Source organism: Bos javanicus, chromosome X, assembly GCF_032452875.1.
Source record: "Bos javanicus breed banteng chromosome X, ARS-OSU_banteng_1.0, whole genome shotgun sequence".
NCBI lineage: Eukaryota > Metazoa > Chordata > Mammalia > Artiodactyla > Bovidae > Bos > Bos javanicus.
Genome location: NC_083897.1, coordinates 74232596 through 74258221, shown reverse-complemented (window position 1 = coordinate 74258221; position 25626 = coordinate 74232596). Strand labels below are relative to the sequence as shown.

The 25626-nt window shown below is 39.5% G+C and overlaps 1 protein-coding gene across 1 annotated transcript in view; it reads left to right on the top strand.

Annotated features, from left to right (window-relative positions):
- Positions 1 to 529: 529 nt before the first annotated feature.
- Positions 530 to 25626, top strand: part of TENT5D (terminal nucleotidyltransferase 5D) — a 287611-nt gene continuing 262514 nt past the window's right edge. The window contains exon 1 of the mRNA XM_061409618.1: positions 530 to 723. The gene's annotated coding sequence lies outside the window, so the exon portion shown is untranslated. The remainder of the gene's footprint in view (positions 724 to 25626) is intronic.

The window sequence follows — 25626 nt, the reverse complement described above, 5'->3', positions numbered from 1 at the left end:
ATTCAGAAGTTGTTTTGTGGAATTTTCTCAGTGTTCAAATGTTCTTTCAATGAATTTGTGGGGGAGAAAGTGGTCTCCCCGTCCTATTCCTCTGCCATCTTAGGACCGCCCCCAATGTGATATATTTGTCTGGTTTTGATACCAGGGTGATGGTGGCCTTGAGAGAGTCAATTCCTAGGCACGTTGATAAGAAGTCCGGGGTCCCTATGGATGAGGAGAAAGGGGTCTGGGGCTCTTGAAGAGGAAATAAATGTCTGGAATTCTCAAGGAGGAGGAAAGGACAAAGTTTTTTTTTTTTCTACATTCCTTAGTCTTAGTAAAGATTATATAACAACAATGTATCCTAGTGAGGACAAGTTTCTCCTTGAGAACCTTCTGATTAACCCTGTTATCTTAAAATGTATATTATGGCAGTGGGTCTAGTAAGATCTTTACAACTTTGAGACATTCTTTTGATTTATTGTAATAACCAGTTAAAAAAAGTATATCACTCCCTTGCTAAAACTAGCGAGGGTGGCACTCTCCGTCCCCCTTCTGATGTCTATGTCAGAAGCTTTCTCTGTCCCCTTTCACTTTAATAAAACTCTGGTACACAAAAGCTCTCGACCGATCAAGCCTGGTCCCTGGTTCCAAAGCTAAATCTTCTTCTTTGGAGATCACAAATCCAATATCGTTCACCATAAGCTATCATCTTGGAGGCTCATCGAGGATCTTCAGCACAAGGTAAGAACACTCAGAGCTCTAGCCTCTCTGCTTTCTCAGTATACACGTTTTCTGCTTTGCTTTACTAACTCTATAGTGTGTTTGTGTGAATGAATGACATGCCATGCTCAAAGCAAGAAATGAGCCCTGCTCTCTGGTTTCATGGTGCTTTGTGATGACTGAAGGCAGTCCCAGAAAGGGGATCCTTGTCAGGGGCTTTATACCGACCTGCCAACGCTAAGAGACACCCAATATCCCTGTGAAGGGAGAGGCCAGAAATGCGCAAAGCATGTGGACTGAACTTTCTTTTCTCAGTCTCCTTTTACTGGTCTCTTTGACCATTTCATAACTGTGGGGGGAATTAGAACTACTAACCTACTCTGTTGGTTCATAGACTCCCTAGGGACTGGTGATCCATGCCGTTAATGTGTACTTTTACTTAGACCCCCTGTATGGAGGCACCTAGCCTTGCTAGGAGCTGAAAGTTGCAAGAGCATGTTTGGGAGTGAAGCGGAGCTCTAGCTTCAGGAACGTCTCTTAAGCTAGAGGTCACTCTCTTGGCTGTCTGCCTTAAGGGCCCCCAAACTGAATGTGAATCTTTGTCATGGCTGTGCTTCTGATCTGTGTGGATACAAGCATTACTGTTGACCATTAGGTTTTTAAGGACACAGATCGGGCATTGCAGGATCTGCTCAGATTGGAAGTGTAGTGGGCTTCTTCCTTTGGTAGTGCTAGCTCTCGGCAGACCAGAGAAAGCTCTTGAATGGCTTCTGTCTCAACTCCTTAGATATTTCTTTTGTGGAAGCTGTGGAAATGAACTGGAAATATTGGCCCTAGTATCTTGAGGGCAAAAATCACTTTTTGCTCACTGGCCAATCTCTTTTACTATCACATATACTGGTGTGGTGACACTCAGAAGGGACGTCTTGGTTGTTGTTTATCCCTTTATGACTCACTGCTTCTACTGTGATCAGGACTGTACTCAGGAATGTGTGTAGGCATACAGAACATGGATGCTTCCCATAGTAGTCCTAGCTTGGGAAACATTCCAGAGAGCTACTCTGCTCCACCCCGGGTGGCATCAGAGGAAAAGGGCAAATCAAAGGTCTTGGTGGTAAGGAACTGAAAATCAATCTGGGATACCATTAGGTCTACCTCTGATGCATCTCCACCCCACCTCAGTGATAGAACTGGGAGGGACAAGTAAGGCACTTGTGTCAGTAAGGGACAGACTAAGTCCAACCAGGAAAGGAAAGCTTAGGTGGAAAGTCTGTATATGCCCCCATCTAGAGCAGGGAGGGATGCCTCCTGTAGAAAGAAAACCACAGCTGTAGATGTTGCTTTTTTTCCTCTTACAGATGGGAGCTAATAGTTCCAGAACCACTCCTTTAAAATGTATTCCAAAAAAATAAAATAAAATAAAACTAGGACAAGTTTGATCCCCAAATTTTAAAAAACGGCACACCTGATCTTCTTCTGTGATACTTAATGGCCACACTATCCTTTGGAAGACGAGGAACACTGGCAAGTTGAAGGGTCTCTTAATTATAATACTGTTTTACAATTATACCAATTCTGTAGAAAACAAAAAGTTATAAGTGCCATATATGTTGCTCTTTATCTCTCTGTGAGACATGCCAGACGTGTGTCTTAAGGGTGCAGATTTGGGTGTGAAACCTATAGCTGACTCCTGTCCTCTTACTTGGCCCCAGTACCCAGGGTTCCCAACTGAACAGGCTAAGAATCAGGGCACCCTTCCAGAAGAGGTTGCCTCAGTCTCAGTAGAAATTCAAGCAGTCCCAATTGTGGTCGAGACTATTTAGAGGATCCAAAAAGTACATAGAAGCCTCTACAAGACTGACTTTATGACCTGACCTTACTTGGAGATATGTAAAGCGTGTCTTGGGACAGGTGCTGCTGACTCCTGACTCGAGAGCTTGAGTTCTGGGGAAAGTTACTACTTTTGGAGATGAAAGGCTTGAATGTGAGACAAGGGGAAAGAGGGAACATGAAATACCCTCCTTCCTACTGGGAGTAAAGCAGTTTTCATAACAGAGCCACTTTGTCAGATGTATTCTTAAAGGACTCAAGTGAGTGCACACTAAGACTTTAAAATTATGCTAAGTTGGCTGACATAGAACAGGGATAAACTCCTAGTAAACTCCTAGATAGACTGGAGGCTCTCCACAAGTTTACTGTCATTGATTCGGAAAATTCAGAAGGAGAAATAATCTTCAAAGATAGATTTATCACTCAGTTGTCTCCAGCTATCCACTGTAAGCTACTAAAACAGGTGTTTGGACTGAATCAGTCTTTAGAAAAACTGTTGCAGCTGGCTCAGACAGTATATTATGATAGAGAATATGAGGAGGAAAATAAAAGGCAAAAAAGAACCAGGCAAAGACTGAAGCCCCAGCATGGCTTCAGTGATATACTCTGAAACAGCCTGAGGAAAAATGCCCAGAGGGACCCAGGTGATAAGGGATGGACTTGTTATTACTGTGGAAAGGAGGGACATCTAAGCCAACCCTGCTCCATGTCTGGTCTGTAAAGAACCATACCTGAGGAGAGACTGCCCTCCAAGACATAGGCCCAGCGGTTGGACTCTCAAGGCAATTGGGACTGAAGGTGCCCAGGGGTCCCCACACAAGCTCCCATCCTAATTACACCTGAGGAACCTCAAGTATTAATAACTGTGGGGGCCAATCAGTTGATTTTATTTTGGACACTGGTGCAACTTTCTCTGTGCTCACTGAAGCCCCTGGTCTGCTTTTCTCCTGATCGACTACCTTAATGGGGCTGTCTGGATGAGCCAAATGTTATTGTTTCAGTTGTCCTTTAAGCTGCAACAAGGACTCTTGTGCTGTTTTCTCATGAGTTTCTAATTGTGCCAGAGTCTCCCTCACCCCTTTCAGGGAGGGATATACTGAGCAAGGTCCAAGCTGGGTGTGGCCTCTGTTTTCATGAATATGGAGCCTACTCTTTCTCTCCCATTAATTGAAGAAAATGTAAATCCTAAAGTATGGGCTGATGGAAAAACTGTGGCTCGAGTACAAAATGCTGTTGCTGTCATTATCAAGCTCAAAGACTCCCACATAGTTCCACATCAAAAGCAGTACCCACTAAAGCCTGAGGCTAAGGGTTAAAACTCATCATTGAAAATTTAAAGGAACAGAGGCTATTAACTTCCTGTAATAGTCCATACACCACTCCTATTTTGGGTATGAAAAAATAAAATGATAAATAGAGACTAGTTCAAGATTTATGAATAATAAATGAGGCTGTGGTTCCTTTTATTCATATGCCAAAAACAAATGGATTTTCTTGCTTACAGGTCTGGGTGGACACTTTTACTGGATGGATTGAGGCCTATCCCTGCTGTAATAAACAGGCTAAGGAAGTTATAAAAATTTTAATCCATGAAATTATTCCCGGATTTGTGCTGCCACAGAGCCTCCAGAGCAACAATGGCTATGCCTTTAAAGCTGCTGTAACTCAAGGGGTGTCAACAGCTCTAGAAATAGAATATCACTTCCACTGTTCCTGGAGACCCCAATCTTCAGGAAAGGTAGAAAATGCTAATGACATTATTAAGAGACATGTGCATAGAGAGAAACACAAGAAAGTTGGTTTAAAGTTATACCCATATGTCTTGCCATTCCCTCCTAGCTTGAACAGTTTCTATTGAAAGATCAGCTGTTATCCTTATGGGAATTCCCTTGTGTGTTATTTGTTGTTTTTCCCTTGCTGCTTTTAATATTTGTTCTTTGTGTTTGATCTTTGTTAATTTGATTAATATGTGTCTTGGGGTGTTTCTCCTTGGGTTTATCCTGTTTGGGACTCTCTGGGTTTCTTGGACTTGGGTGATTATTTCCTTCCCCATTTTAGGGAAGTTTTCAACTATTATCTCCTCAAGTATTTTCTCATGGTCTTTCTTTTTGTCTTCTTCTTCTGGAACCCCTATGATTCGAATGTTGTAGCGTTTAATATTGTCCTGGAGGTCTCTGAGATTGTCCTCATTTCTTTTAATTCGTTTTTCTTTTATCCTCTCTGATTCATTTATTTCTACCATTCTATCTTCTAATTCACTAATCCTATCTTCTGCCTCTGTTATTCTACTATTTGTTGCCTCCAGAGTGTTTTTAATTTCATTTATTGCATTATTCATTATATATTGACTCTTTTTTATTTCTTCTAGGTCCTTGTTAAACCTTTCTTGCATCTTCTCAATCCTTGTCTCCAGGCTATTTATCTGTGATTCCATTTTAATTTCAAGATTTTGGATCAATTTCACTATCATTATTTGGAATTCTTTATCAGGTAGATTCCCTATCTCTTCCTCTTTTGTTTGGTTTGGTGGGCATTTATCCTGTTCCTTTATCTGCTGGGTATTCCTCTGTCTCTTCATCTTGTTTAAATTGCTGAGTTTGGGAGTCCTTTCTGTATTCTGGCAGTTTGTGGAGTTCTCTTTATTGTGGCGTTTCCTCGCTGTGTGTGGGTATGTAGAGGTGGCTTGTCAAGGTTTCCTGGTTAGGGAAGCTTGTGTCAGTGTTCTAGTGGGTGGAGCTGTATTTCTTCTCTTTGTTCAGTCGCGCTGTGGGGAGGGAGGGAGGGATGCTGCAAACAAATGACACTGGCGTGCGCTCGCAGTGCCTCAGCCACCCTGGGTCTGCCCCCGCTCACGGCGCGTGTAGCCTCCCTGCCCACACTGCTCAGGCTCTAGGTTGTTCCGCCTGGAACAATCCGAGGCTGGCCCTGGGTTGCATGCACCTCCCAGGTCCAAGCCGCTCAGGTTCAGGCACTCAGGTAGTCCTCAGAGGCGCAGACTCAGTTGGGCCTGCGTTTTGTGCTCTTCCCAGGTCCGAGCAGCTCAGGTGATGAGGTGTTTGGCGAGCGCCAGTGTTGCGACTTATCGCCTCCCCGCCACTCGGTTATCTGGGTGTAAAACCGGTGCACCTTCTCAGGCAGATGTTGACCGTCCAGACCCCCAATAAGTTTTAGTTAGCAAAGAAGCCAGTTTTATAGATAATGTCTCTCTGGGGCTGCGATTGCCCCCTTCCGGCTCTGGCTGCCTGTCACCGGAGGGGGAAGGTCTGCAGCCGGCTATCTCTGTTTAGTCCTTTGTTCCGTGCGCGGGCTGGCGGTGTCTTAGGTTAGGGCTGGCTTTTCGCATGGTAGATATCCCACAGTCTGGTTTGCTAGCCCAAATTATTTCGCTCAGATAGTGCTCAGGGTATTCAGGCCAGATTCTTACTCTCAGCGATGCAGCCCGCGCCGCGCCTCCCTGCCCAGCCCCCGCTTGCTAATGGCGGATGCAGGCATCTGCGCTGCTTCTCCGCTGGGGGAGTTACCGTAGGGCTCGCAATCTGCGAGTTTTAATTGTTTATTTATTTTTTCTCCCTGTTATGTTGCCCTCTGTGCTTCCAAAGCTCAGCACGGATTCGGCAGTGAGAAGGTTTCCTGGTGTTTGGAAACTTCTCTCTTTTTAAGACTCCCTTCCCGGGACGGAACTCCGTCCCTCCCTCTTTTGTCTCTTTTATTGTCTTTAATATTTTTTCCTACCTCCTTTCGAGGAGTTGGGTTGCTTTTCTGGGTGCCTGATGTCCTCTGCCGGCATTCAGAAGTTGTTTTGTGGAATTTACTCGACGTTTAAATGCTCTTTTGATGAATTTGTGGGGGAGAAAGTGTTTTCCCCGTCCTACTCCTCCGCCATCTTGGCGCCTTCCCCAGCAAGGGAAAAACAACAAATAACACACAAGGGAATTCCCATAAGGATAACAGCTGATCTTTCAATAGAAACTCTTCAAGCCAGGAGGGAATGGCAAGACATACTTAAAATGATGAAAGAAAATAACCTACATCCCAGATTATTGTACCCAGCAAGGATCTCATTCAAGTATGAAGGAGAAATCAAAAGCTTTTCAGACAAGCAAAAGCTGAGAGAATTCTGCACCACCAAACCAGCTCTCCAACAAATACTAAAGGATATTCTCTAGACAGGAAACACAAAAATGGTGTATAAACTTGAACCCAAAACAATAAAGTAAATGACAACGGGATCATACTTATCAGTAATTACCTTAAACGTAAATGGGTTGAATGCCCCAACCAAAAGACAAAGACTGGCTGAATGGATACAAAAACAAGACCCCTACATATGTTGTCTACAAGAGACCCACCTCAAAACAGGGGACACATACAGACTGAAAGTGAAGGGCTGGAAAAAGATTTTCCATGCAAATAGGGACCAAAAGAAAGCAGGAGTCACAATACTCGTATCAGATAAATTAGACTTTAAAACAAAGGCTGTGAAAAGAGACAAAGAAGGTCACTACATAATGATCAAAGGATCAATCCAAGAAGAAGATGTAACAATTATAAATATATATCCACCCAACATGGGAGCACCGCAGTATGTAAGACAAATGCTTACAAGTATGAAAGGAGAAATTAACAATAACACAATAATAGTGGGAGACTTTAATACCCCACTCACACCTATGGATAGATCAATTAAACAGAAAATTAACAAGGGAAAAAAAAAAAAAAAAACATGTATCTATAAAGTTCACTAAAGCAAAGCACAGTAAAATGAGGTATGGCAATAAAAGGCGTTAAATTTATCAAATATAAAAAAAAAATGGCACACATTTGGAACCACAATAATTACAGCATTTATTGGGGTTTAGAAAACTATTGTTACTTCCAGTGGGCCACTAGGACATTTTGTCTCTTTCCTGTTTTTGTATAAAAAGAAAAAAAAAATAAATAAAGATCATTAAATGATGCTCTTCTTCAAATCCCAGATTAACTTGCCAGCCTTCAAAAATCACAAAAGTCACCATCTTGCCACCAAAGAATGCTGTCCCTAAAGGAACTTCCCCTTTTGTTTCCAGGCCTACAGGGCTTTACACTCAGTTCTCTTTACCTTATGAAAACCTGAGACTTTAAGACAATGTGTTCCAATGCACCAGAAGAAAATGGAATTTCCAAGCCAGGACTCCAGGAAGGGAGTCTTCTTCCTTTTCCCAGGGGTCTTGTGGGCCTTGTCTTCTCACTGCAGTGGAGTCTGGCTCTCAGCAACTTGTGCATTGGCAGGAGAGATCCTCTTGGCTTTATTTCCCTCTGACATTAACTATTGACCTTGTTGGGTACTACAAAGTTTCAGAAGATTGAATTTCAACCGAGTCCACTTAACTTGGGCCCACGGTGGGCTTCAGAAGTCCTGAGGAAAAAAAAATAGTTTTGGAATAATTTTAGAGTCATAGAAAATTTGCAAAGCATTCCACATGCCTCTCATCCAGTTTCAGTTTCTTCTAATGTTATTTTCTTACATTACCATAAACACTTATCAAAACTAGGATATCAACATTGGTGCATTAATAGTAAATAATTAACACATTTTATTCAGATTTCAATACTTTTTCCATTAATGTCTTTTTTATGTTCCAAGAATCAGCTGAAAAAAAAAAAATGTTCCCTGAACTTTCTCATCTGGTTGTTATCCTTTTGCCCTAATTCATCACACCTGAAAACAAGTCCACAATTCTTGCCCTCCACCTCTGAGCTACACCTCCTACCACACTTGCCAGTTCCTATTTAGCATTGTTGTCCCTTTTCTGGCTCAAAGGCTCTCATTTCTCCCACATTGTTTGTTTTCTATGTTCTTGTGATATATTGTTGTTTGCTAGTATCTGTCCCTCTATCCTTTCTTATCCATCCCAATGATAATAACCCTATCCTAATTATCACTATCCTACTTCTTTAACCAAAAAAGAAAGAAAAATAAATAAATAAAGTTATACCCATAGCTTTAATGATGTCTTGAACTGCCCCTAAAAAGAAGGGACTGTCTCTATGACAGACTGTTTTTGCACACAGATATTGTCATAGATCCTAAAGCCTTAGAATTAATTATGTGAGCTTTCAGCTTTTCAACAGACATTATGAGAACTCTGGGAGGTGAGCCCTGACCCAGCCTCCATAATCTGTCTAATTTCTGGGTCTGTGGACCAATCCTCCTCCTCATCTACTGAAGGATTCCCATGGTGGGCTTCTCCACTTCAAGGAAAGGACTTTCTTCAACTCTATGCATACGTTCCCCAACAGCAATCATATGTGATGCCTCTTCTTGATCCAATGACATCTAGCAATCTTAAGATGGACTGATGTAACTATGCACATAATGTAACTTTTAATTCTGATTATGTTTTAACTTGGTTTAATGACTATTTTGCTGTACATAAGAAAGTGAATGGGTCTAGATCTGGTGATTTTCTACCTGATGCTTATCAAATATGGGATGAGGCCATATAGCTAACTCCTGAAAAGGGACACCTACAATCTAACGCTCCCATATGCTGGGAACTAACAGAGCCATCCGTGGAAGTTGGCTGACAACTTAATTATAATGACTGGAAACAATTGGGACTTTTTGGCCTCAAGAAATATGCAATGTAATCATTCCTGTATTTTTCAATCCCAGTTCAGGTCATCCTTTTGCCTGGCCAGACACTGATTGGGACTGGACCCCTCAGTCATGCTGGTTTGCTCCAAACGGGACCTACTGGATATGTGGCTCTTATCTATGGGTGTGGCTTCCCCCTGGCTGTATAGGGAGATGAACCCTAGGCCTAGCTTTTACTCATGGCTTCATATTTTCAGAGTTTCCAGAGAAGCCTGCTAATCTGCCATACCTTAAAACTAATTGGGCAAAGTCTGTATTTCACTGGTATGATTATCTGGCTGCAATATTTGTTCACTCTCTGAGAACTACAGGTGTTATGCTATGAGTTCATGCTCTAACTTTACTCAACAGGCTTAACAAGACACCGAACAAATACAAATTAGAAAGCTGGTTTTACAAAACAGATTGGCCTGAGATATTCTATTGGCTGCACAAGGAGAAACTTGTGCTATTATTCATACCCAATGATGTACATATATACCAGATATGAATATTAATGTTACTCAGTTTACTAAACACATGAACAAGATTATTCAAGCTATGGATTCTCCTGAAGCCTCAGTCACCTCACTTTGAGAAACATTAACTAGCTCCACATGGTGGAAAACTATCTTAATCATAATAATTCTAATGTTCTGTTTTTACTGTTTGATCCCTGCATCTGTAAATGTATAACTGGATCTGTTTCTAACCATCTGAAAGCTTATAAGTTACAAATGGTTGCCCAGGCTCCTACGAGTGCCACAGCCTCCTCCAACTATTACTTGGGCCCCCTGGATCAGAGACCCTCAATATGAGGTTTAGGAGAATATGTTGTCTCAACAATTTAGAGACAATGCCCCTCAGAGCAGGAAGTAGTTATGGAATGAAAACAATGCCCCTTTCAGTTGACAACATAATTCTCCTAAAAGAAAAGGAGGGGCTGAGAGAGTCAATAGGCAGGTTCATAAGAAGTCCGGGTTCCTCAATGAGGAGGAGAAAGGAGTCTGGGGCTCTCAAGGAGGAGATAAGTGTCTGGAATTCTCAAGGAGGAGAAAAGGAAAAACTTTTTTTTTCTACATTCCTTAGTCTTAGTAAGGATTATATAACAACAATGTATCCTGCTTGAGGACAAGTTTTCTCCTTTTTGAGAACCTTCTGACTAATCCTGTTATCTTAAAATGTATATTATGGGAGTGGGTCTGGTAAGATATTTACAACCTTGGGACATTCTTTTGATTTATTGTAATAACCAGTTTCAAAAAGTATATAGCTTCCTTGCTTAGACTAGTGAGGGGGGCATTCTCTGTCCCCCTTCTGATGAAGCTTTCTCTGTCCCTTTTCACTTTAATAAAACTCTGCTACACAAAAGCTCTTGAGGGATCAAGCCTGGTCCCTGATCCTGAAGCTAAATCTTCAGAGATCATGAGTCCAACATCATTCACCATAAGCTTTCAGCCTTATTGAATTACTTGGTGTATGTTCCTTCCTCTGCAATTTTTTATTTTGGATCAGCAGCATTTTATTACAAAATCAACAGGGAATTGTGACCTGGGTGACTCATGCTGGAGTGCACAGCTGTTCTTAGCTTATCTGAAAAGGAAGAAGAGTTCGTTAAAGTTCAAGTGTTGAGAATACACATTTGAAAGCCTAGGAATTTTTTTTTTAATTTATTTATTGCAACTGGAGGCTAATTACTTTACAATATTGTAATGGTTTTGCCATACATCAACATGAATCTGCCACAGGTGTATACGTGTTCCCCATCCTGAACCCTCCTCCCACCTCCCTCCCCATACCATCCTTCTGGGTCATCCCAGTGCACCAGCCCTGAGCATCCTGTATCCTGCATCAAACCTGGACTGGCGATTCATTTCTTATATGATATTATACATGTTTCAATGACATTCTCCCAAATCATCCCACCCTCTCCCACCTCTGCAATTTTTTTAAATGAGTTTGAGCAGGATATGTGTTCAGTTCACTTCAGTTCAGTCACTCAGTCCTGTACTCTTTTCGACCCCATGAATCGCAGCACGCCAGGCCTCCCTGTCCATCACCAACTCCCAGAGTTAACTCAGACTCACGTCCATCGAGTCAGTAATGCCATCCAGCCATTTCATCCTCTGTCGTCCCCTTCTCCTCCTGCCCACAATCTCTCCTGGCATCAGAGTCTTTTCCAATGAGTCAACTCTTCGCATGAGGTGGCCAAAGTACTGGAGTTTCAGCTTTAGCATCATTCCTTCCAAAGAAATCCCAGGGCTGATCTCCTTCACAATGGACTGGTTGGATCTCCTTGCAGTCCAAGGGGCTCTCAAGAGTCTGCTGCAACACCACAGTTCAAAAGAATCAGTTCTTCGGTGCTCAGCCTTCTTCACAGTCCAACTCTCACATCCATACATGAGCACAGGAAAAACCATAGCCTTGACTAGACAGACCTTTGTTGGCAAAGTAATGTCTCTGCTTTTGAATATGCTATCTAGGTTGGTCATAACTTTCCTTCCAAGGAGTAAGCATCTTTTAATTTCATGGCTGCAGTCACCATCTGCAGTGATTTTGGAGCCCCCCAAAATAAAGTCTGACACTGTTTACTCTGTTTCCCCATCCATTTCCCATGAAGTGATGAGACCGGATGCCATGATCCTCGTTTTCTGAATGTTGAGCTTTAAGCCAACTTTTTCACTCTCCACTTTCACTTTCATCAAGAGGCTTTTGAGTTCCTCTTCACTTTCTGCCATAAGGGTGGTGTTATGTGCATATCTGAGGTTATTGATATTTCTCCTGGCAATCTTGATTCCAGCTTGTGCTTCTTCCAGTCCAGCGTTTCTCATGATGTACTCTGCATATAAGTTAAATAAGCAGGGTGACAATATACAGCCTTGATGTACTCTTTTTCCTATTTGGAACCAGTCTGTTGTTCCATGTCCAGTTCTAACTGTTGCTTCCTGACCTGCATAAACTTTCTCTAAAAGTTTGACAGAATTCAGCTGTGAAGTCATCAAGTCCTGGGGTTTTGTTTGTAGGAAGATTTTTTGTTACAGTTTTCATTTCATTGCTTGTGATTTTTCTGTTCATACTTCCTATTTCTTCCTGGTTCAGTCTTGGAAGGTTACACTTTTCTCAATATTTGTTCATTTCTTCCAGGTTTTCCATTTTATTGGATATAGTTGCTCAAAGTAGTCTCTTATGATCCTTTCTATTTCTGTGTTATTTGTTCTAACTTTTCATTTTTTATTTCTAACTTTATTGACTTAAGTTTTCTCCCTTTTTCTCTTGATGACTCTGACTAATGGTTTGTCAAATATTATCTTTCAAAGAACCAGTTTTTAATTTTATTGATCTTTCCTATTGTTTCCTTCATATTTTTTCATTTATTTTGGCTCTGATCTTTATGATTTATTTCATTCTGATAACTCCAGGGTTTTATTATTATTTTTTCTTCTTCTTTTTGCTTTAATTGTAAGATTACATTTTATTATTTGATGTTTTTTTCTCATTTCTTGAGGTAAACTTTTATTTTTATAAATTTCCATCTTATCACCATTTTTGCTGCATGCCATAGACTTTGGCTTGCCATCTTTTCATTTTTGTTTCTTTCTAGATTTTTTTTTATTTCCTGGTTGATTTCTTCTATGACCTCTTGATTATTTAGACGTATGCTGTTTAGCCTCTGTGTGTTTTTATATTATTTTCTGTACTTGATATCTAATCTTATAGTGTCATGGTCAGAAAAAAATGCTTGATACAATTTCAGCTTCTTAAATTTACCAAGGCTTGATTTGTGACCCAAGAAGTGAGCTATCCTTGAAAATGTTCCATGTGTGCTTGAGAAAAAATGTATTCTACTGTTTGGGATTGTAATGTCCCATAGATATCAATTAGGTTCTCCTGTTACAAGCTGTTATTTAAGATGTGTGTTTCCTTATTAATTTTATGTTTGGATGATCTGTCATTTGGTTTGAGTAAGGTGTTAAGTCCTCCACTATTATTTTGTTACTGTCATTTCCCTTTTATACAGTTAGCATTTGCCTTATGTATTGTGTTCCCATGTTTGATGCATATATATTTATAATTGTTATATCTTCTTCTTAGATTGATATCTTCATTATTATGTACTATCTTTCCTTAAGTTTTTAATCTTAAAGTCTATTTTATCCGATATGAGTATTGCTACTCCAGCTTTCTTTTGATTTTTATTTCCATGGAATATCTTTTTCCAGCCCCTCACTTTCAGTCTGTATGTGTCCCGAGGTCTGAAGTAGGTCTCTTGTAAACAGCATGTATACAGTTCTTGTTTTTCTATCCATTCAGCCAGTCTGTGTCTTTTGGTTGGAACATTTAATTCATTTACATTTAAGGTAACTATTGTTATGCATAATCCTGTTACCATTTACTTTTTTGTTTTGGGTTTGTTTTTGTAGGTCTTTTTTTTACTTGTGTTTCCTGTCTAAGGAAGTTCCCTTACCATTGGTTTTAAAGCTGATTTGATGGTTCTGAATTCTTCTAACTTTTGCTTATCTGTAAAGCTTTTGATTTCTCTGTTGAATCTGAATGAAATCCTTGCTGGATAGAGTAATCTTTGTTGTAGTTTTTTTCCCTTTCATCATTTTTTTTTTTTTTTACTGTATATATATCCCACCACTCCCGTCTGGCCTGAAGAGTTTCTGCTGAAAGATCAGCTGTTAAATTCTGGGGATGCCTATATATGTTATATGGTGCTTTACCCTTGCCACCTTTAATTTTTTTTTTTTTTTGCTTAATTTTTGTTACTTTGATTAATATGTGTCTTGGGGTGTTTTCCTTTGGGTTTATCCTGTATGGGACACTTTGGGCTCCTGAGACTTGGGTGGCTATTTCCTCTCTCATGTTGGGTAAGGTTTTTGACTGTAATCTCCTCAAATATTTTCTCATACCCTAGCTTTTCTCTTCTTTTTCTGAGACCCCCATAATTTGAATGTTGTGCTTAATGTTGTCCCAGAAGTCACTAAGCCTGTCCTAATTTCTTTTCTTATTTCTTTATTCTGTTCTGCTTCAATTATTTCCACCATTGTATCTTCCAGCTCACTTATACACTCTTATTATATCCTTAGTTATTCTGCTATTGGTTTCCTGTAGTGTATTTTTTTAAAATTTCAGTTATTGTATTGTTCATTGATGATTGTCTGTTCTTTATCTCTTCTAGTTCCTTTTTAAGACTTTCTTGTCTCTTCTCAGTCTGTGCCTCTGTTCTGTTTATCTGTACTTCCACTATATTTCTGAGGTCTTGGATCATCTTTACTATCATTACTCTTGATTATTTTTCAGCTAGATTGTCTATTTCCTCTTCATTTATTTGGTCTTGTGGGGTTTTAGCATATTCCTTCACTGTGGGATGTTTCTCTGTCCCTTCATTTTAATCTACTGTGTTTTGGGTCTCCTTTCCACATGCTTCCAGATTATAGTTCCTCTTACTTGTGGAGTCTGTTCCCAGTTGGTGGGGTTGGACCAGTGTCTTATGATGGCTTCATGATTTGGGAGGCTGGCACTTGTATGATGGTGAGTGGAGCTGGATCTTGTCTCTCTGAAGGGCAGTGCCACATCTAGTCGTATGTTTTGAGGTGTCTGTGGGTCTGTTATTGCTTTGGTCAGCCTGTCTGCTGGGCTTCCCTGGTGGCTCAACAATAAAGAATTGGCCTACAATGCAGGACACCCAGGTTCAATCCCTGGGTCAGGACCATCCCATGACATGGCAACCCACTCCAGTATTCTTTCCTGGAGAATCCCATGGTCAGAGGAGCCTAGCAGGCTCGCAGAGTTGGACATGACTGAAGTGACTGAACATACACACACTCACCCTGTCTGCTAATGGGTAGGATCAAGTTCCTGTTTTGCTAGCTGTTTGGCATGCATAATCTGGCACTGGAGCTTGCTGGCCTTTGGGAGGAACCAGATCTTAGTTGTTGAGATGCAGACCTTTGGGAAATATTAAACCAATTAATATTCTGTGGAGTCGGGAGTTCTCTATTTTTTCAGTCTATTAAACTCGGTTCTACCACTTTAGATCTTCAGGCCCATCTCCTGGGTAATGCCCCAAGACTTCCTCTTCTTTTTATTTTATCTTCATTATTGGCCAAAATGGATTAAGATATATAATATGCCTCTAAGCTGAATTTTTTTTTATGAACCTGAAGTGGCTCCCCTACTATCCCTTTCCATTTTAGCCTACTGAAGCAGAAGACTCAGTGTTTAGAACAGGGCAGTACTCCTCAACATTGTTAAGGTCATAAAAAAATGAGGAAAGTATGAGAAATTGTCACAGCCAAGAGGCACCAACAGAGACATAAAGACTGAATGTAACACTGTATCCCAGCTTATCACACTCCACTGTGGGAATGTGGAGGCCTTTGTAATTCAGAAAGTCTCCTTCACAACAACAGTTATCTTTTCATTTTGTTTATTGTTTTCTTTGCTTTGTAAAAGCTTTTAAGTTTAATTAAGTCCCATTGGTTTATCATTGTGTTTATTTTCATACTCTTGGAATTTAGAAAGATGGTAACAATAACCCTGTGTACTAGACAGCAAAAGAGACACTGATGTATAGAACAGTCTTATGGACTCTGTGGGAGAGGGAGAGGGTGGGAAGATTTGGGAGAATGGCATTGAAACATGTAAAATATCATGTGTGAAACGAGATGCCAGTCCAGGTTCAATGCACGATACTGGATGCTTGGGGCTAGTGCACTGGGACGGCCCAGAGGGATGGTATGGGGAGGGAGGAGGGAGGAGGGTTCAGGATGGGGAACACATGTATACCTGTGGTGGATTAATTTTGATATTTGGCAAAACTAATACAATTATGTAAAGTTTAAAAATAAAATAAAATTAAAAAATAAAAATAAAAAATAAAAGGTAAATTTAAAAAGATATTGCTATGATTTATCTATAAGGGTGTTCTGTCTATGTTTTCCACTAAGATTTTTTATAATATTTGGCCTTGTATTTGATCTTTAAACAATTTCCAATATATTTTGTGCATTTTTTAAATTTATTTTAATTGGAGGCAAATTCCTTTACAAAATTCTGGTGGTTTTTTTGTCCTACATTCACATGAATCAGCCATGGGTTTACATGTGTTCCCCATCCTGACATTGCCTCCCACCTCCCTCTCCATCCCATCCCTCAGGGTCATCCCAGTGCACCAGCCCTGAGTAACCTGTCTCATACAATGAACCTGGACTCATGATCGATTTCACATATGATAATATACATGTTTCAATGCCATTGTCTCAAATCTTCCCAACCTCGACTTCTCCCATGGAGTCCAAAAGTCTGTTCTTTACATCTTTGTCTCTTTTGCTGTCTTACATCTAGGGTCATCATCACCATCTTTCTAAATTCCATATATATGCATTAATATACTGTATTGGTGTTTTTCTTTCTGGCTTACTTGACACAATATAATAAGCTCCAGTTTCATCCACCTCATTAAAACTGATTCAAATGCATTCTTTTTAATAGCTGAATAATATTCCATTGTATATATGTACCACAGCTTTTGATTTTTTCATCTGTCAATGACCATCTAGGTTGCTTCCATGTTCTGGCTATTGTAAACAGTGCTGTGATGAACATTGGGGTACACGTGTCTTTTCCAATTCTGGTTTCCTGGATGTGTATGCCCAGCAGTGGGATTGCTGGGTCATATGGCAGTTCAGTTTCCAGTTTCTTAAGGAATCTCCACACTGTTCTCCATAGTGGCTGTACTATTTTTTATTCTCAGCAACAATGTAAGAGGATTCTTTTTCTCTGAACCCTCTCCAGCATTTATTACTTGTAGACTTTTTGATAGCAGCCGTTCTGACTGGCGTGAGATGGTATCTCACTGTGGTTTTGAGTTGCATTTCTCTGATAATGAGTGATGTTGAACATCTTTTCATGTGTTTGTTAGCCATTTGTATGTCTTCTTTGGAGAAATGTCTGTTTAGTTCTTCAGCCCATTTTTTGATTGGTCGCTTATTTTTTCTGGAATTGAGCTGCAGGAGTTGCTTGTATATTTTTGAGATTAATTCTTTGTCAGTTGCTTCATATGCTATTATTTTCTCCCATTCTGAAGGTTTTCACCTTGCTTATAGTTTCTTTTGTCGTACAAGAGCTTTTAAGTTTAATTAGGTCCCATATGTTTATTTTTGCTGTTGTTTCCATTACTCTGGGAGGTGGGTCATAGAGGATCCTGCTATGATTTACGTCAGAGAGTGTTTTGCCTATGTTTTCCTCTAGGAGGTTTATAGTTTCTGATCTTACATTTAGATCTTTAATCCATTTTGAGTTAATATTTGTGTATGGTGTTAAAAAGTGTTCTAGTTTCATTCTTTTACAAGTGGTTGACCAGTTTTCCCAGAACCACTTGTTAAAGAGATTGTCTTTTCTCCATTGTGTATTCTTGCCTCCTTTGTCAAGGTAAGGTGTCCATAGGTGCACGGATTTATCTCTGGGCTTTCTGTTTTGTTCCACTGATCTATGTTTCTGTCTTTGTAACAGCACCATACTGTCTTTAGGACTGTTGCTTTGTAGTAGAACCTGAAGTCAGGCAGGTTGTTTCCTCCAGTTCCATTCTTTTATCTCAAGATTCCTTTGGCTTTTCCAGGTTTTTTGTATTTACATACAAATTGTGAAATTATTAGTTCTAATTCTCTGAAAAATACCATTGGTACCTTGATATGGATTGCAATGAATAGTATAATTGCTTTGGATAGTATACTCATTTTCACTCAATTGATTCTTCTGATCCATGAGCATGGTATATTTCTCCATCTATTTGGGTCCTCTTTGATTTCTTTCACCAGTGTTTTATAGTTTTCTATATGTAGGTCTTTTGTATCTTTAGGTACATTTATTCCTAAGTATTTTATTATTTTTGTTGCAATGGTGAATGCAATTGTTTCCTTAATTTCTCTTTCTGTCTTCTCATTGTTAGTGTATAGGAATGCAAGGGATTTCTGTGTGTTGATTTTATATCCTGCAAATTTACTATATTCATTGATTATCTCTAGTGATTTTCTGGTGGAGTCTTTAGGGTTTTCTATGTAGAGGATCGTGTCATCTGCAAACTGAGAGTTTTATTCTTTTCCAACCTGTATTACTTTTGTTTTTCTTCTCTGATTGCTGTGGCTAAAACTTCCAAAACTGTGTTGAATAGTGGTGGTGAGAGTGGGCTCCCTTGTCTTGTTCCTGACTTTAGGGGAAATGCTTTCAATTTTTCACCATTGAGGATAATGTTTGCTGTGGATTTATCATGTATGGCTTTTATTATGATGAGGTATGTTCCTTCTATGCCTGCTTTCTGAAGAGTTTTTTTTTTTTTTTTAATCATAAATGGATGTTGAATTTTTTCCAAAGCTTTCTCTGCATCTATTGGGAAAATGATATGGTTTTTATTTTTCCAATATGTTAATATGATGTATCATATTGATTGATTTGTGAATACTGAAGAATCTTTGCATCTCTGGGATAAAGCCCACTTGGTCATGATGTATGATCTTTTTAATATGTTGTTGGATTCTGTTTGTTAGAATTTTGTTAAGGATTTTTGCATCTATGTTCATCAGTGATGTTGGCCTGTAATTTTCTTTTTTGTGTGGCATCTTTGATTTTGGTATTAGGGTGATGGTGGCCTCATAGAATGAGTTTGAAAGTTTACCTTCCTCTGCAATTTTCTGGAAGTGTAGGTTAGGTGTTAGCTTTTCTCTAAATTTTTTGTAGAATTCAGCTGTGAAGCATCTTGTCCTTGGTTTTTGTTGGAAGATTTCTGATTACAGTTTCAATTTCCGTGCTTGTGATGGTTCTGTTAAGATTTTCTATTTCTTCCTCATTCAGCTTTGCAAAGTTATATTTTTCTAAGAATTTATCCATTTCTTCCAAGTTGTCCCTTTATTGGCATATTGTTGCTGATCGTAGTCTCTTATGATCCTTTGTATTTGTGTGTTGTCTCTTGTGATGTCTCCATTTTCATTTCTAATTTTGTGATTTGATTCTTCTCCCTTTGTATCCTGATGTATCTGGCTAATGGTTTGTCTATTTTTTTTTTTTTTTTTTTGTCTTCTAAAAAAACCAGCTTTTAGCTTTGCTGATTTGGCTATGGTCTCCTTTGTTTCTTTTGCATTTATTTCTGCCCTAATTTTTATATTTCTTTCCTTCTGCTAACACTGGGGTGCTTCATTTCTTCTTTTTCTAGTTGCTTTAGATGTAGGATTAGGTTATTTATTTGATTTCTCTCCTGTTTCTTGAGTTAGGCTTGTATTGCTATGAACCTTCCCCATAGCACTGCTTTCACTGAATCCCATAGTTTTGGGGTTGTTGTTTCTTCTTTGTCATTCATTTATATGCATATTTTAATATCTTTTTTGATTTCTTCTGATTTATTGGTTATTTAGAAGTTTGTTTTTTTTTTTTTTTAGCCTCCATATGTTTGTATTTTTTATAGTTTTTTCCCTGTAGTTGACATCTAATCATACCGCATTTTGGTCAGAAAAGTTGCTTGGAATGATTTCAATTTCTTTGAATTTACCAAGGCTAGATTTATGGCCCAGGATGTGATCTATCCAGGAGAAGGTTCCGTGGGCACTTGAGAAAAAGGTGAAATTCATTGTTTTAGGGTGAAATGTCCTATAGATATCAATTAGGTATAAGTGGTCCGTTGTATCATTTAAAGTTTGTGTTTCCTTGTTAATTTCCTGTTTTGTTGATCTATCTATAGGAGTGAGTAGAGTATTAAAGTCTCCCACTATTATTTTGTTACTGTTAATTTCCCCTTTCATACTTCTTAACATTTGCCTTATATATTGTGGTGCTCCTAGTTGGGTACCTATATATTTATAATTGTTACATCTTATTCTTGGATTGATCCTTTGATCATGTTGTAGTGTCCTTCTTTGTCTCTTTTCATGGCCTTTATTTAAAAGTCTGTTTTATATGATATGAGTATTGCTACTCCTGCTAACTTTTGGTCTCCATTTCTGGAAAATATATTTTTCCAGCCCTTCATTTTCAGTCTGTATGTATCCCTAGGTTTGAGGTGTGTTTTTATTCAGTTCAGTCGCTCAGTCATATCTGACTATTTGTGACCCCATGAACCGCAGCATGCCAGGCCTCCCTGTCCATCACCAACTCCTGGAGTCCACAAAACCCATGTCCATTGTGCTGATAATGCCATCCAACCATCTCATCCTCTGTCATCCCCTTCTCCTCCTGCCCTCAGTCTTTCCCAGTATCCAGGTCTTTTCAAATGAGTCAGCTTTCCACATCAGGCGGCCAAAGTATTGCAGTTTTAGCTTCTATACCAGTCCCTCCAATGAACACCCAGGACTGATCTCCTTTAGGATGGACTGGTTGGATCTCCTCGCAGTCCAAGGGACTCTCAAGAGCCTTCTCCAACACCACAGTTGAAAAGCATCAATTCCTCAGTGCTCAGCTTTCTTTATAGTCCAACTCTCACATCCATACATGACTACTGGAAAAACCATAGCCTTGATTAGACGGACATTTGTTGGAAAAATAATGTCTCTATTCTCTTATAGACAGCGTATATATGGGTCTTGTTTTTTTGTTTTTTTTTTAGATTCCTTTTTTTGTTGTTGTTTTTTCTTTTTTTTATTTTATTTTTAAACTTTACATAATTGTATTAGTTTTGCCAAATATCAAAATGAATCCGCCACAGGTATACATGTGTTCCCATTGCCAGTCCAGGTTCGATACATGATACTGGAGGGTTCAGGGTATTGTTTTTGTATCCATTCAGCCAGTCTTTGTCTTTTGTTTGGGGCATTCAACCCATTTACATTTAATGAATTATTGATAAGTATGATCCTGTTGCCATTTACTTTGTTGTTTTGGGTTCAAGTTTATAAACCTTTTCTTTTTTTTCTGTCTAGAGAAGATTCATTAGCATTTGTTAAAGAGGTGGTTTGGTGGTGCTGAATTCTGTCAGCTTTTGCTTGTCGCTAAAGCTTTGGATTTCTCCTTCATATTTGAATGAGATCCTTGCTGGGTACAGTAATCTGGAGTGTAGGTTTCTCTTTCATCACTTTAAGTGTGTCCTTCCATTCTTTTCTGGCCTGAAGAGTTTCTATTGAAAGGTCCACTGTTATCCTGATGGGAATCCAAGTTATTTGTTTTTCCCTTTCTGCTTTTAATATTTATTCTTTGTTTTTGATTTTCATTAAATTGATTAATATGTGTCTTGGGGTGTTTCATCTTAGGTTTGTCCTGTTTAGGACTCTCTGTGTTTCTTGGACTTGGGTGGCTATTTCCTTCCCCATTTTAGGGAAGTTTTCAACTATTAACTCCTCAAGTATTTTCTCATGGCCTTTCTTTTTGTCTTCTTCTGGGACTCCTATGATTCAATTGTTGGGGTGTTTAACATTGTCCCAGAGGTCTCTGAGGTTGTTGTTATTTCTTTTAATTCTTTTTTCCTCTCTGTTTCATTTATTTCCACCATTTTGTCTTCCACCTCACTTATCCTATCTTCTACCTCAGTTATTCTACTGTTGGTTCACTCCAGAGTGCTTTTGATCTCAGTTATTGCATTATTCATTACTGACTGACTCTTTTTTATTTCTTCTAGGTCCTTGTTAAACTTTTCTTGCATCTTCTCAATCCTTATCTCTAGACTATTTATCTGTAACTCCATTTTGTTTTCAAAATTTTGGATCATTTTTACTGTCATTATTCTGAATTCTTTTCCAGTTAGACTCCCTATCTCCTCCTCTTTTGTTTGCTTTTTTTGGGCTTTCATCATGGTCCCTCACCTGCTGAATATGTCTCTGCCTTTTCATCTTGTTTTTGTTGCTGTGTTTGAAGTGAAAGTTTGTGGTTCCTCTTTATTGTGGAGGTTTCTCCCTGTGGGTGGTGTTGGACGAATGGCTTGCCAAGATTTCCTGGTTAGGAAAGCTTGTGTCTGTGTTCTGGTGGGTAGAGCTGGATATCTTCTCTCTGGAGTGCAATGAAGTGTCCAGTAGTGACTTTTGAGATGTAAGTGTGTTTGGTGTGACTTTTGGCTCCCTGTATTTTGTGCTCAGGGTTATGTTCTTGCTTTGTTGGAGAATTAGCTTGGTATGCCTTACTCTGAAACTTGTTGGCTCTTGGGTGGAGCTTGGTTTCTATGTAGGTATGGAGGCTTTTGGAGGAGCTCTTGTCGATTAATGTTCCCTGGAGTCAGGACTTTTCTCATGTTGTCAAGTTTGGGATTTAAGCCCCTGTCTCTAGCTTTTAGTCTTATTCCTACAGTATCCTCAAGACTTCTCCATCCATACAACACTGATGATAAAACATCTACTTTAATGGTGAAAAGATTCTCCACAGTGAGGGACACCTAGAGAGGTTCACAGAGTTACATGGAGAAGAGAAGTGGGAGGAGGGAGATAGAGGTGACCAGGAGAAGAGGGGGAGTCAAAAGGGGAGAGAGGAATCTAGCCAGTAATCAATCCCCTATTGTTCTCCACAGTCTGGAACACTCAGAGAGGTTCACAGAGTTCCATAGAGAAGAGAAGAGGGAGGAAGCAGATAGCAATGACTAGGAGGAGAGGAGGGGGAGTCCAAATGAGAGAGACCAATCTAGCCTGTGATCAATTCCCTAAGTGTTCTCCACAGCCTGGAATACCCAAAGAAATTCACAGAGTTAAGTAGAGAAGAGAGGGGAGAGGGAGGAGATAGAGGTGACCTCAGGGAGAAAAAGGAATGTCAAAAGGGAAGAGAGCAATCAAGCCAGTAATCACGCCCCTAAGCAAAAATTGGTACTGAAGATTGGATTCTTAAAGGTTCAGAATTGATAACAAATACCAAAAAGCAATGATTAAAAATCTATAGTAGAACTTAGACTTTCAAAAATACAATATTAAAAAGACAAAACAAAACCATGAAAGTTATTAAAAACTATGAAATTTGCTTTAAAGATAGGGTCTTTTTTTTTGCAAGATAATGAAAAATAAGTAATAAAGAACTTAAAATTTAAAGAAAAATTAAAAATGGTAATAGTAAAATATATTTAGGATTTTCTCTGGAGCTGTTGAGGGCAGTGTAGGGTCATTTCAGTTTCAGATAATTCCTTATTCCAGCTTATACTTCTTCTCAAGGTCTATAGGTCCCTTCCAATGTAGCAGTGCTAACTACAGGGTTTTAATCTATTGCACCTGTCACTTCCAAAGAGGTTCCCTCTTTGTTTATTTTTGCTTCCTCTGTTTGCAAGTCTCTTCTGCATCTAACTTCTGCCTTGATACAAGGGGCTGAAGGTAGTCATTTATTTAGGCTCACTTGTTCAATTATGCTGCGGGGAAGGAGAAACACTGCAAACCAATATTACCGGCGTGTGTGGGGAGTGCTGGCAGTATCTGGGCCACAATGGGTTTGCCCCCGCTAACGGCATGTGTTCTCTCCTGGTCTACACTGCTCAGGCTCCAGGTTGCTTTGCAGGGGAACTGTCTAAGGTGGGCCCTGGGTTGCATGTACTTCCCAGGTCTAAGCCACTCAGGTTCAGGTTCTCGGGTACTCCATAAAGGCGTAGACTCAGTTGGGCCTGCGTTTTGTGCCCTTCCCAGGTCCGAGAAGCTCGGACAACCAGGTACTTATGAACACACTCTCCCCAGGTGGGAGGTGTGTCTTATCACCTCCCCCATCCCAGCTGCTCAGTTTCCCGGGTGCACAGTGGGAGTGCCATCTCAGGTGTGCTGTGTGTCTCCTCTGGGGTGCCGATTTCTGGCTGCAACAATCCTGGCAGAAGTCACCCGTCCAGGATCCTAGGAAGACTTGATTAGCAACTGGAAGCCTGCTCCCAGTTTGGTCGAGGATTCCATCTCTGGGGCCTAGTTTGCCCCTCGCCTTCCACTTCTCGCTGTCGGCCACGTGCGGTAAATTTCTTTTAGTGGTAAATTTCTCTCTCTCCTCTTTTTTTTTTTCCCTCTCTCTCTGGCTATCCCACCATTTGGGTTGCTATCTCATGTTAGCTCCCTTAGATTGTCCTCAGGGCATTCAGGCCCTGTCCTTACCCTAAGCAACGCAGCCCATGCCTCCCTGTTCAGCCCCCACTGCAGTCGCAAGCATCTGGGTTACTCCACTGGGAATTGCAGTTAGGCACGTAATCTATGGGTTTTATTTTTTTTTTCCAGTTATGTTGCTCTCTGAGATTCAAAACTCCCCACAGACTCACCCATGAGAGGGTTTCCTGGTGTTTGTGAACTTCTCCTCTTTTAGGACTCCCTCCCCAGGACAGGTCTCCATCCCTAACTCTTTTGTCTCTCTGTTTATATTTTATATTTTATCCTACCTCCTTTCAAAGATAATGGGCTGCCTTTCTGGGTGCCTGTGTCCTCTGTCAGCATTCAGAAGTTGTTTTGTGGTATTTGCTCAGTGTTCAGATGATCTTTCCATAGGTGAGAAAGTGGTCTCCCCATCCTATTCCTCTGCCATGTTTGACCTTCCCCCCTGCATGGTTTTTTGATTGTTCTAATTTCATTCACTTACTTGTAGTTGTCCAGTATTCCCATAATCACTTATTGATTAGATAGTCATATCTCATTGCAGAGTCTTGCCTCCTTTGTCCTCTATAAGGTGACCATAGGTGTGTGGGCTTATCTCTGGACATTCTATCATATTCCATTGATCTATATTTCTTTTTGTGTGCCAATATCATGCTGTTTGGATGACTCAGGCTGAGATCATAGAAGCTGATTTATCCAGCTTTGATTTTTTTTTTTCCTTTCTCAAGAGTACTTTGGCTACATGGGGTCTTTTGTCTTTCTATATAAATTGTAAAATTTGTATATCCTATTTATATATCCTAATTCAATGAAAAATGTGGCAGGTAATTTGATAGGGAACAAATTGAATCTGTAGATTGCTTTAGGTAACATAGTCATTTTGAAAATATTGACCCTTCCAATCCAAGGACATGGTATATCTCTCCATATGTTTGTATTATTTTTGAATTATTTCATCAATGTCTAATAGTTTTCTAAATATAGGTCTTTTGCCACCTTATGTAGGTTTATTCTTCAGTATTTCATTCTTTAAGATATAATGGCAAGTGAGATTGTTTTGTTAATTTTTTTCTTTCTGAATTTTAATTGTTAGTTTATAGGAATGAAGTGATTTATGTTCATTAATTGTGTATCCTGCAAATTTACAAAATATCTTAGTGAGCTCTAGTAGTTTTCTTGTAGCACATTTATGATTTTCCATATATAGTATCATGTCATCTGCAAATAATGACAATTTTATTTTTTTCTTTTACAATTTGGATTACTTTTAGTTCTTTTTATACTGATTGCCACAGCTAGAACTTCCAAAATTATGTTGAATAAGAGTACAAAGAGTGTACATCCTTGCCTTATTTCTGATCTTAGAAGAAATATTTTCAATTTTTCCACCTTTGAGAATGTTTGTTGTTAATTTGTCATATACAGTATTTACTATGTTGAGGTAGGTTATCTCTGTGCCCACTTTCTGGAGAG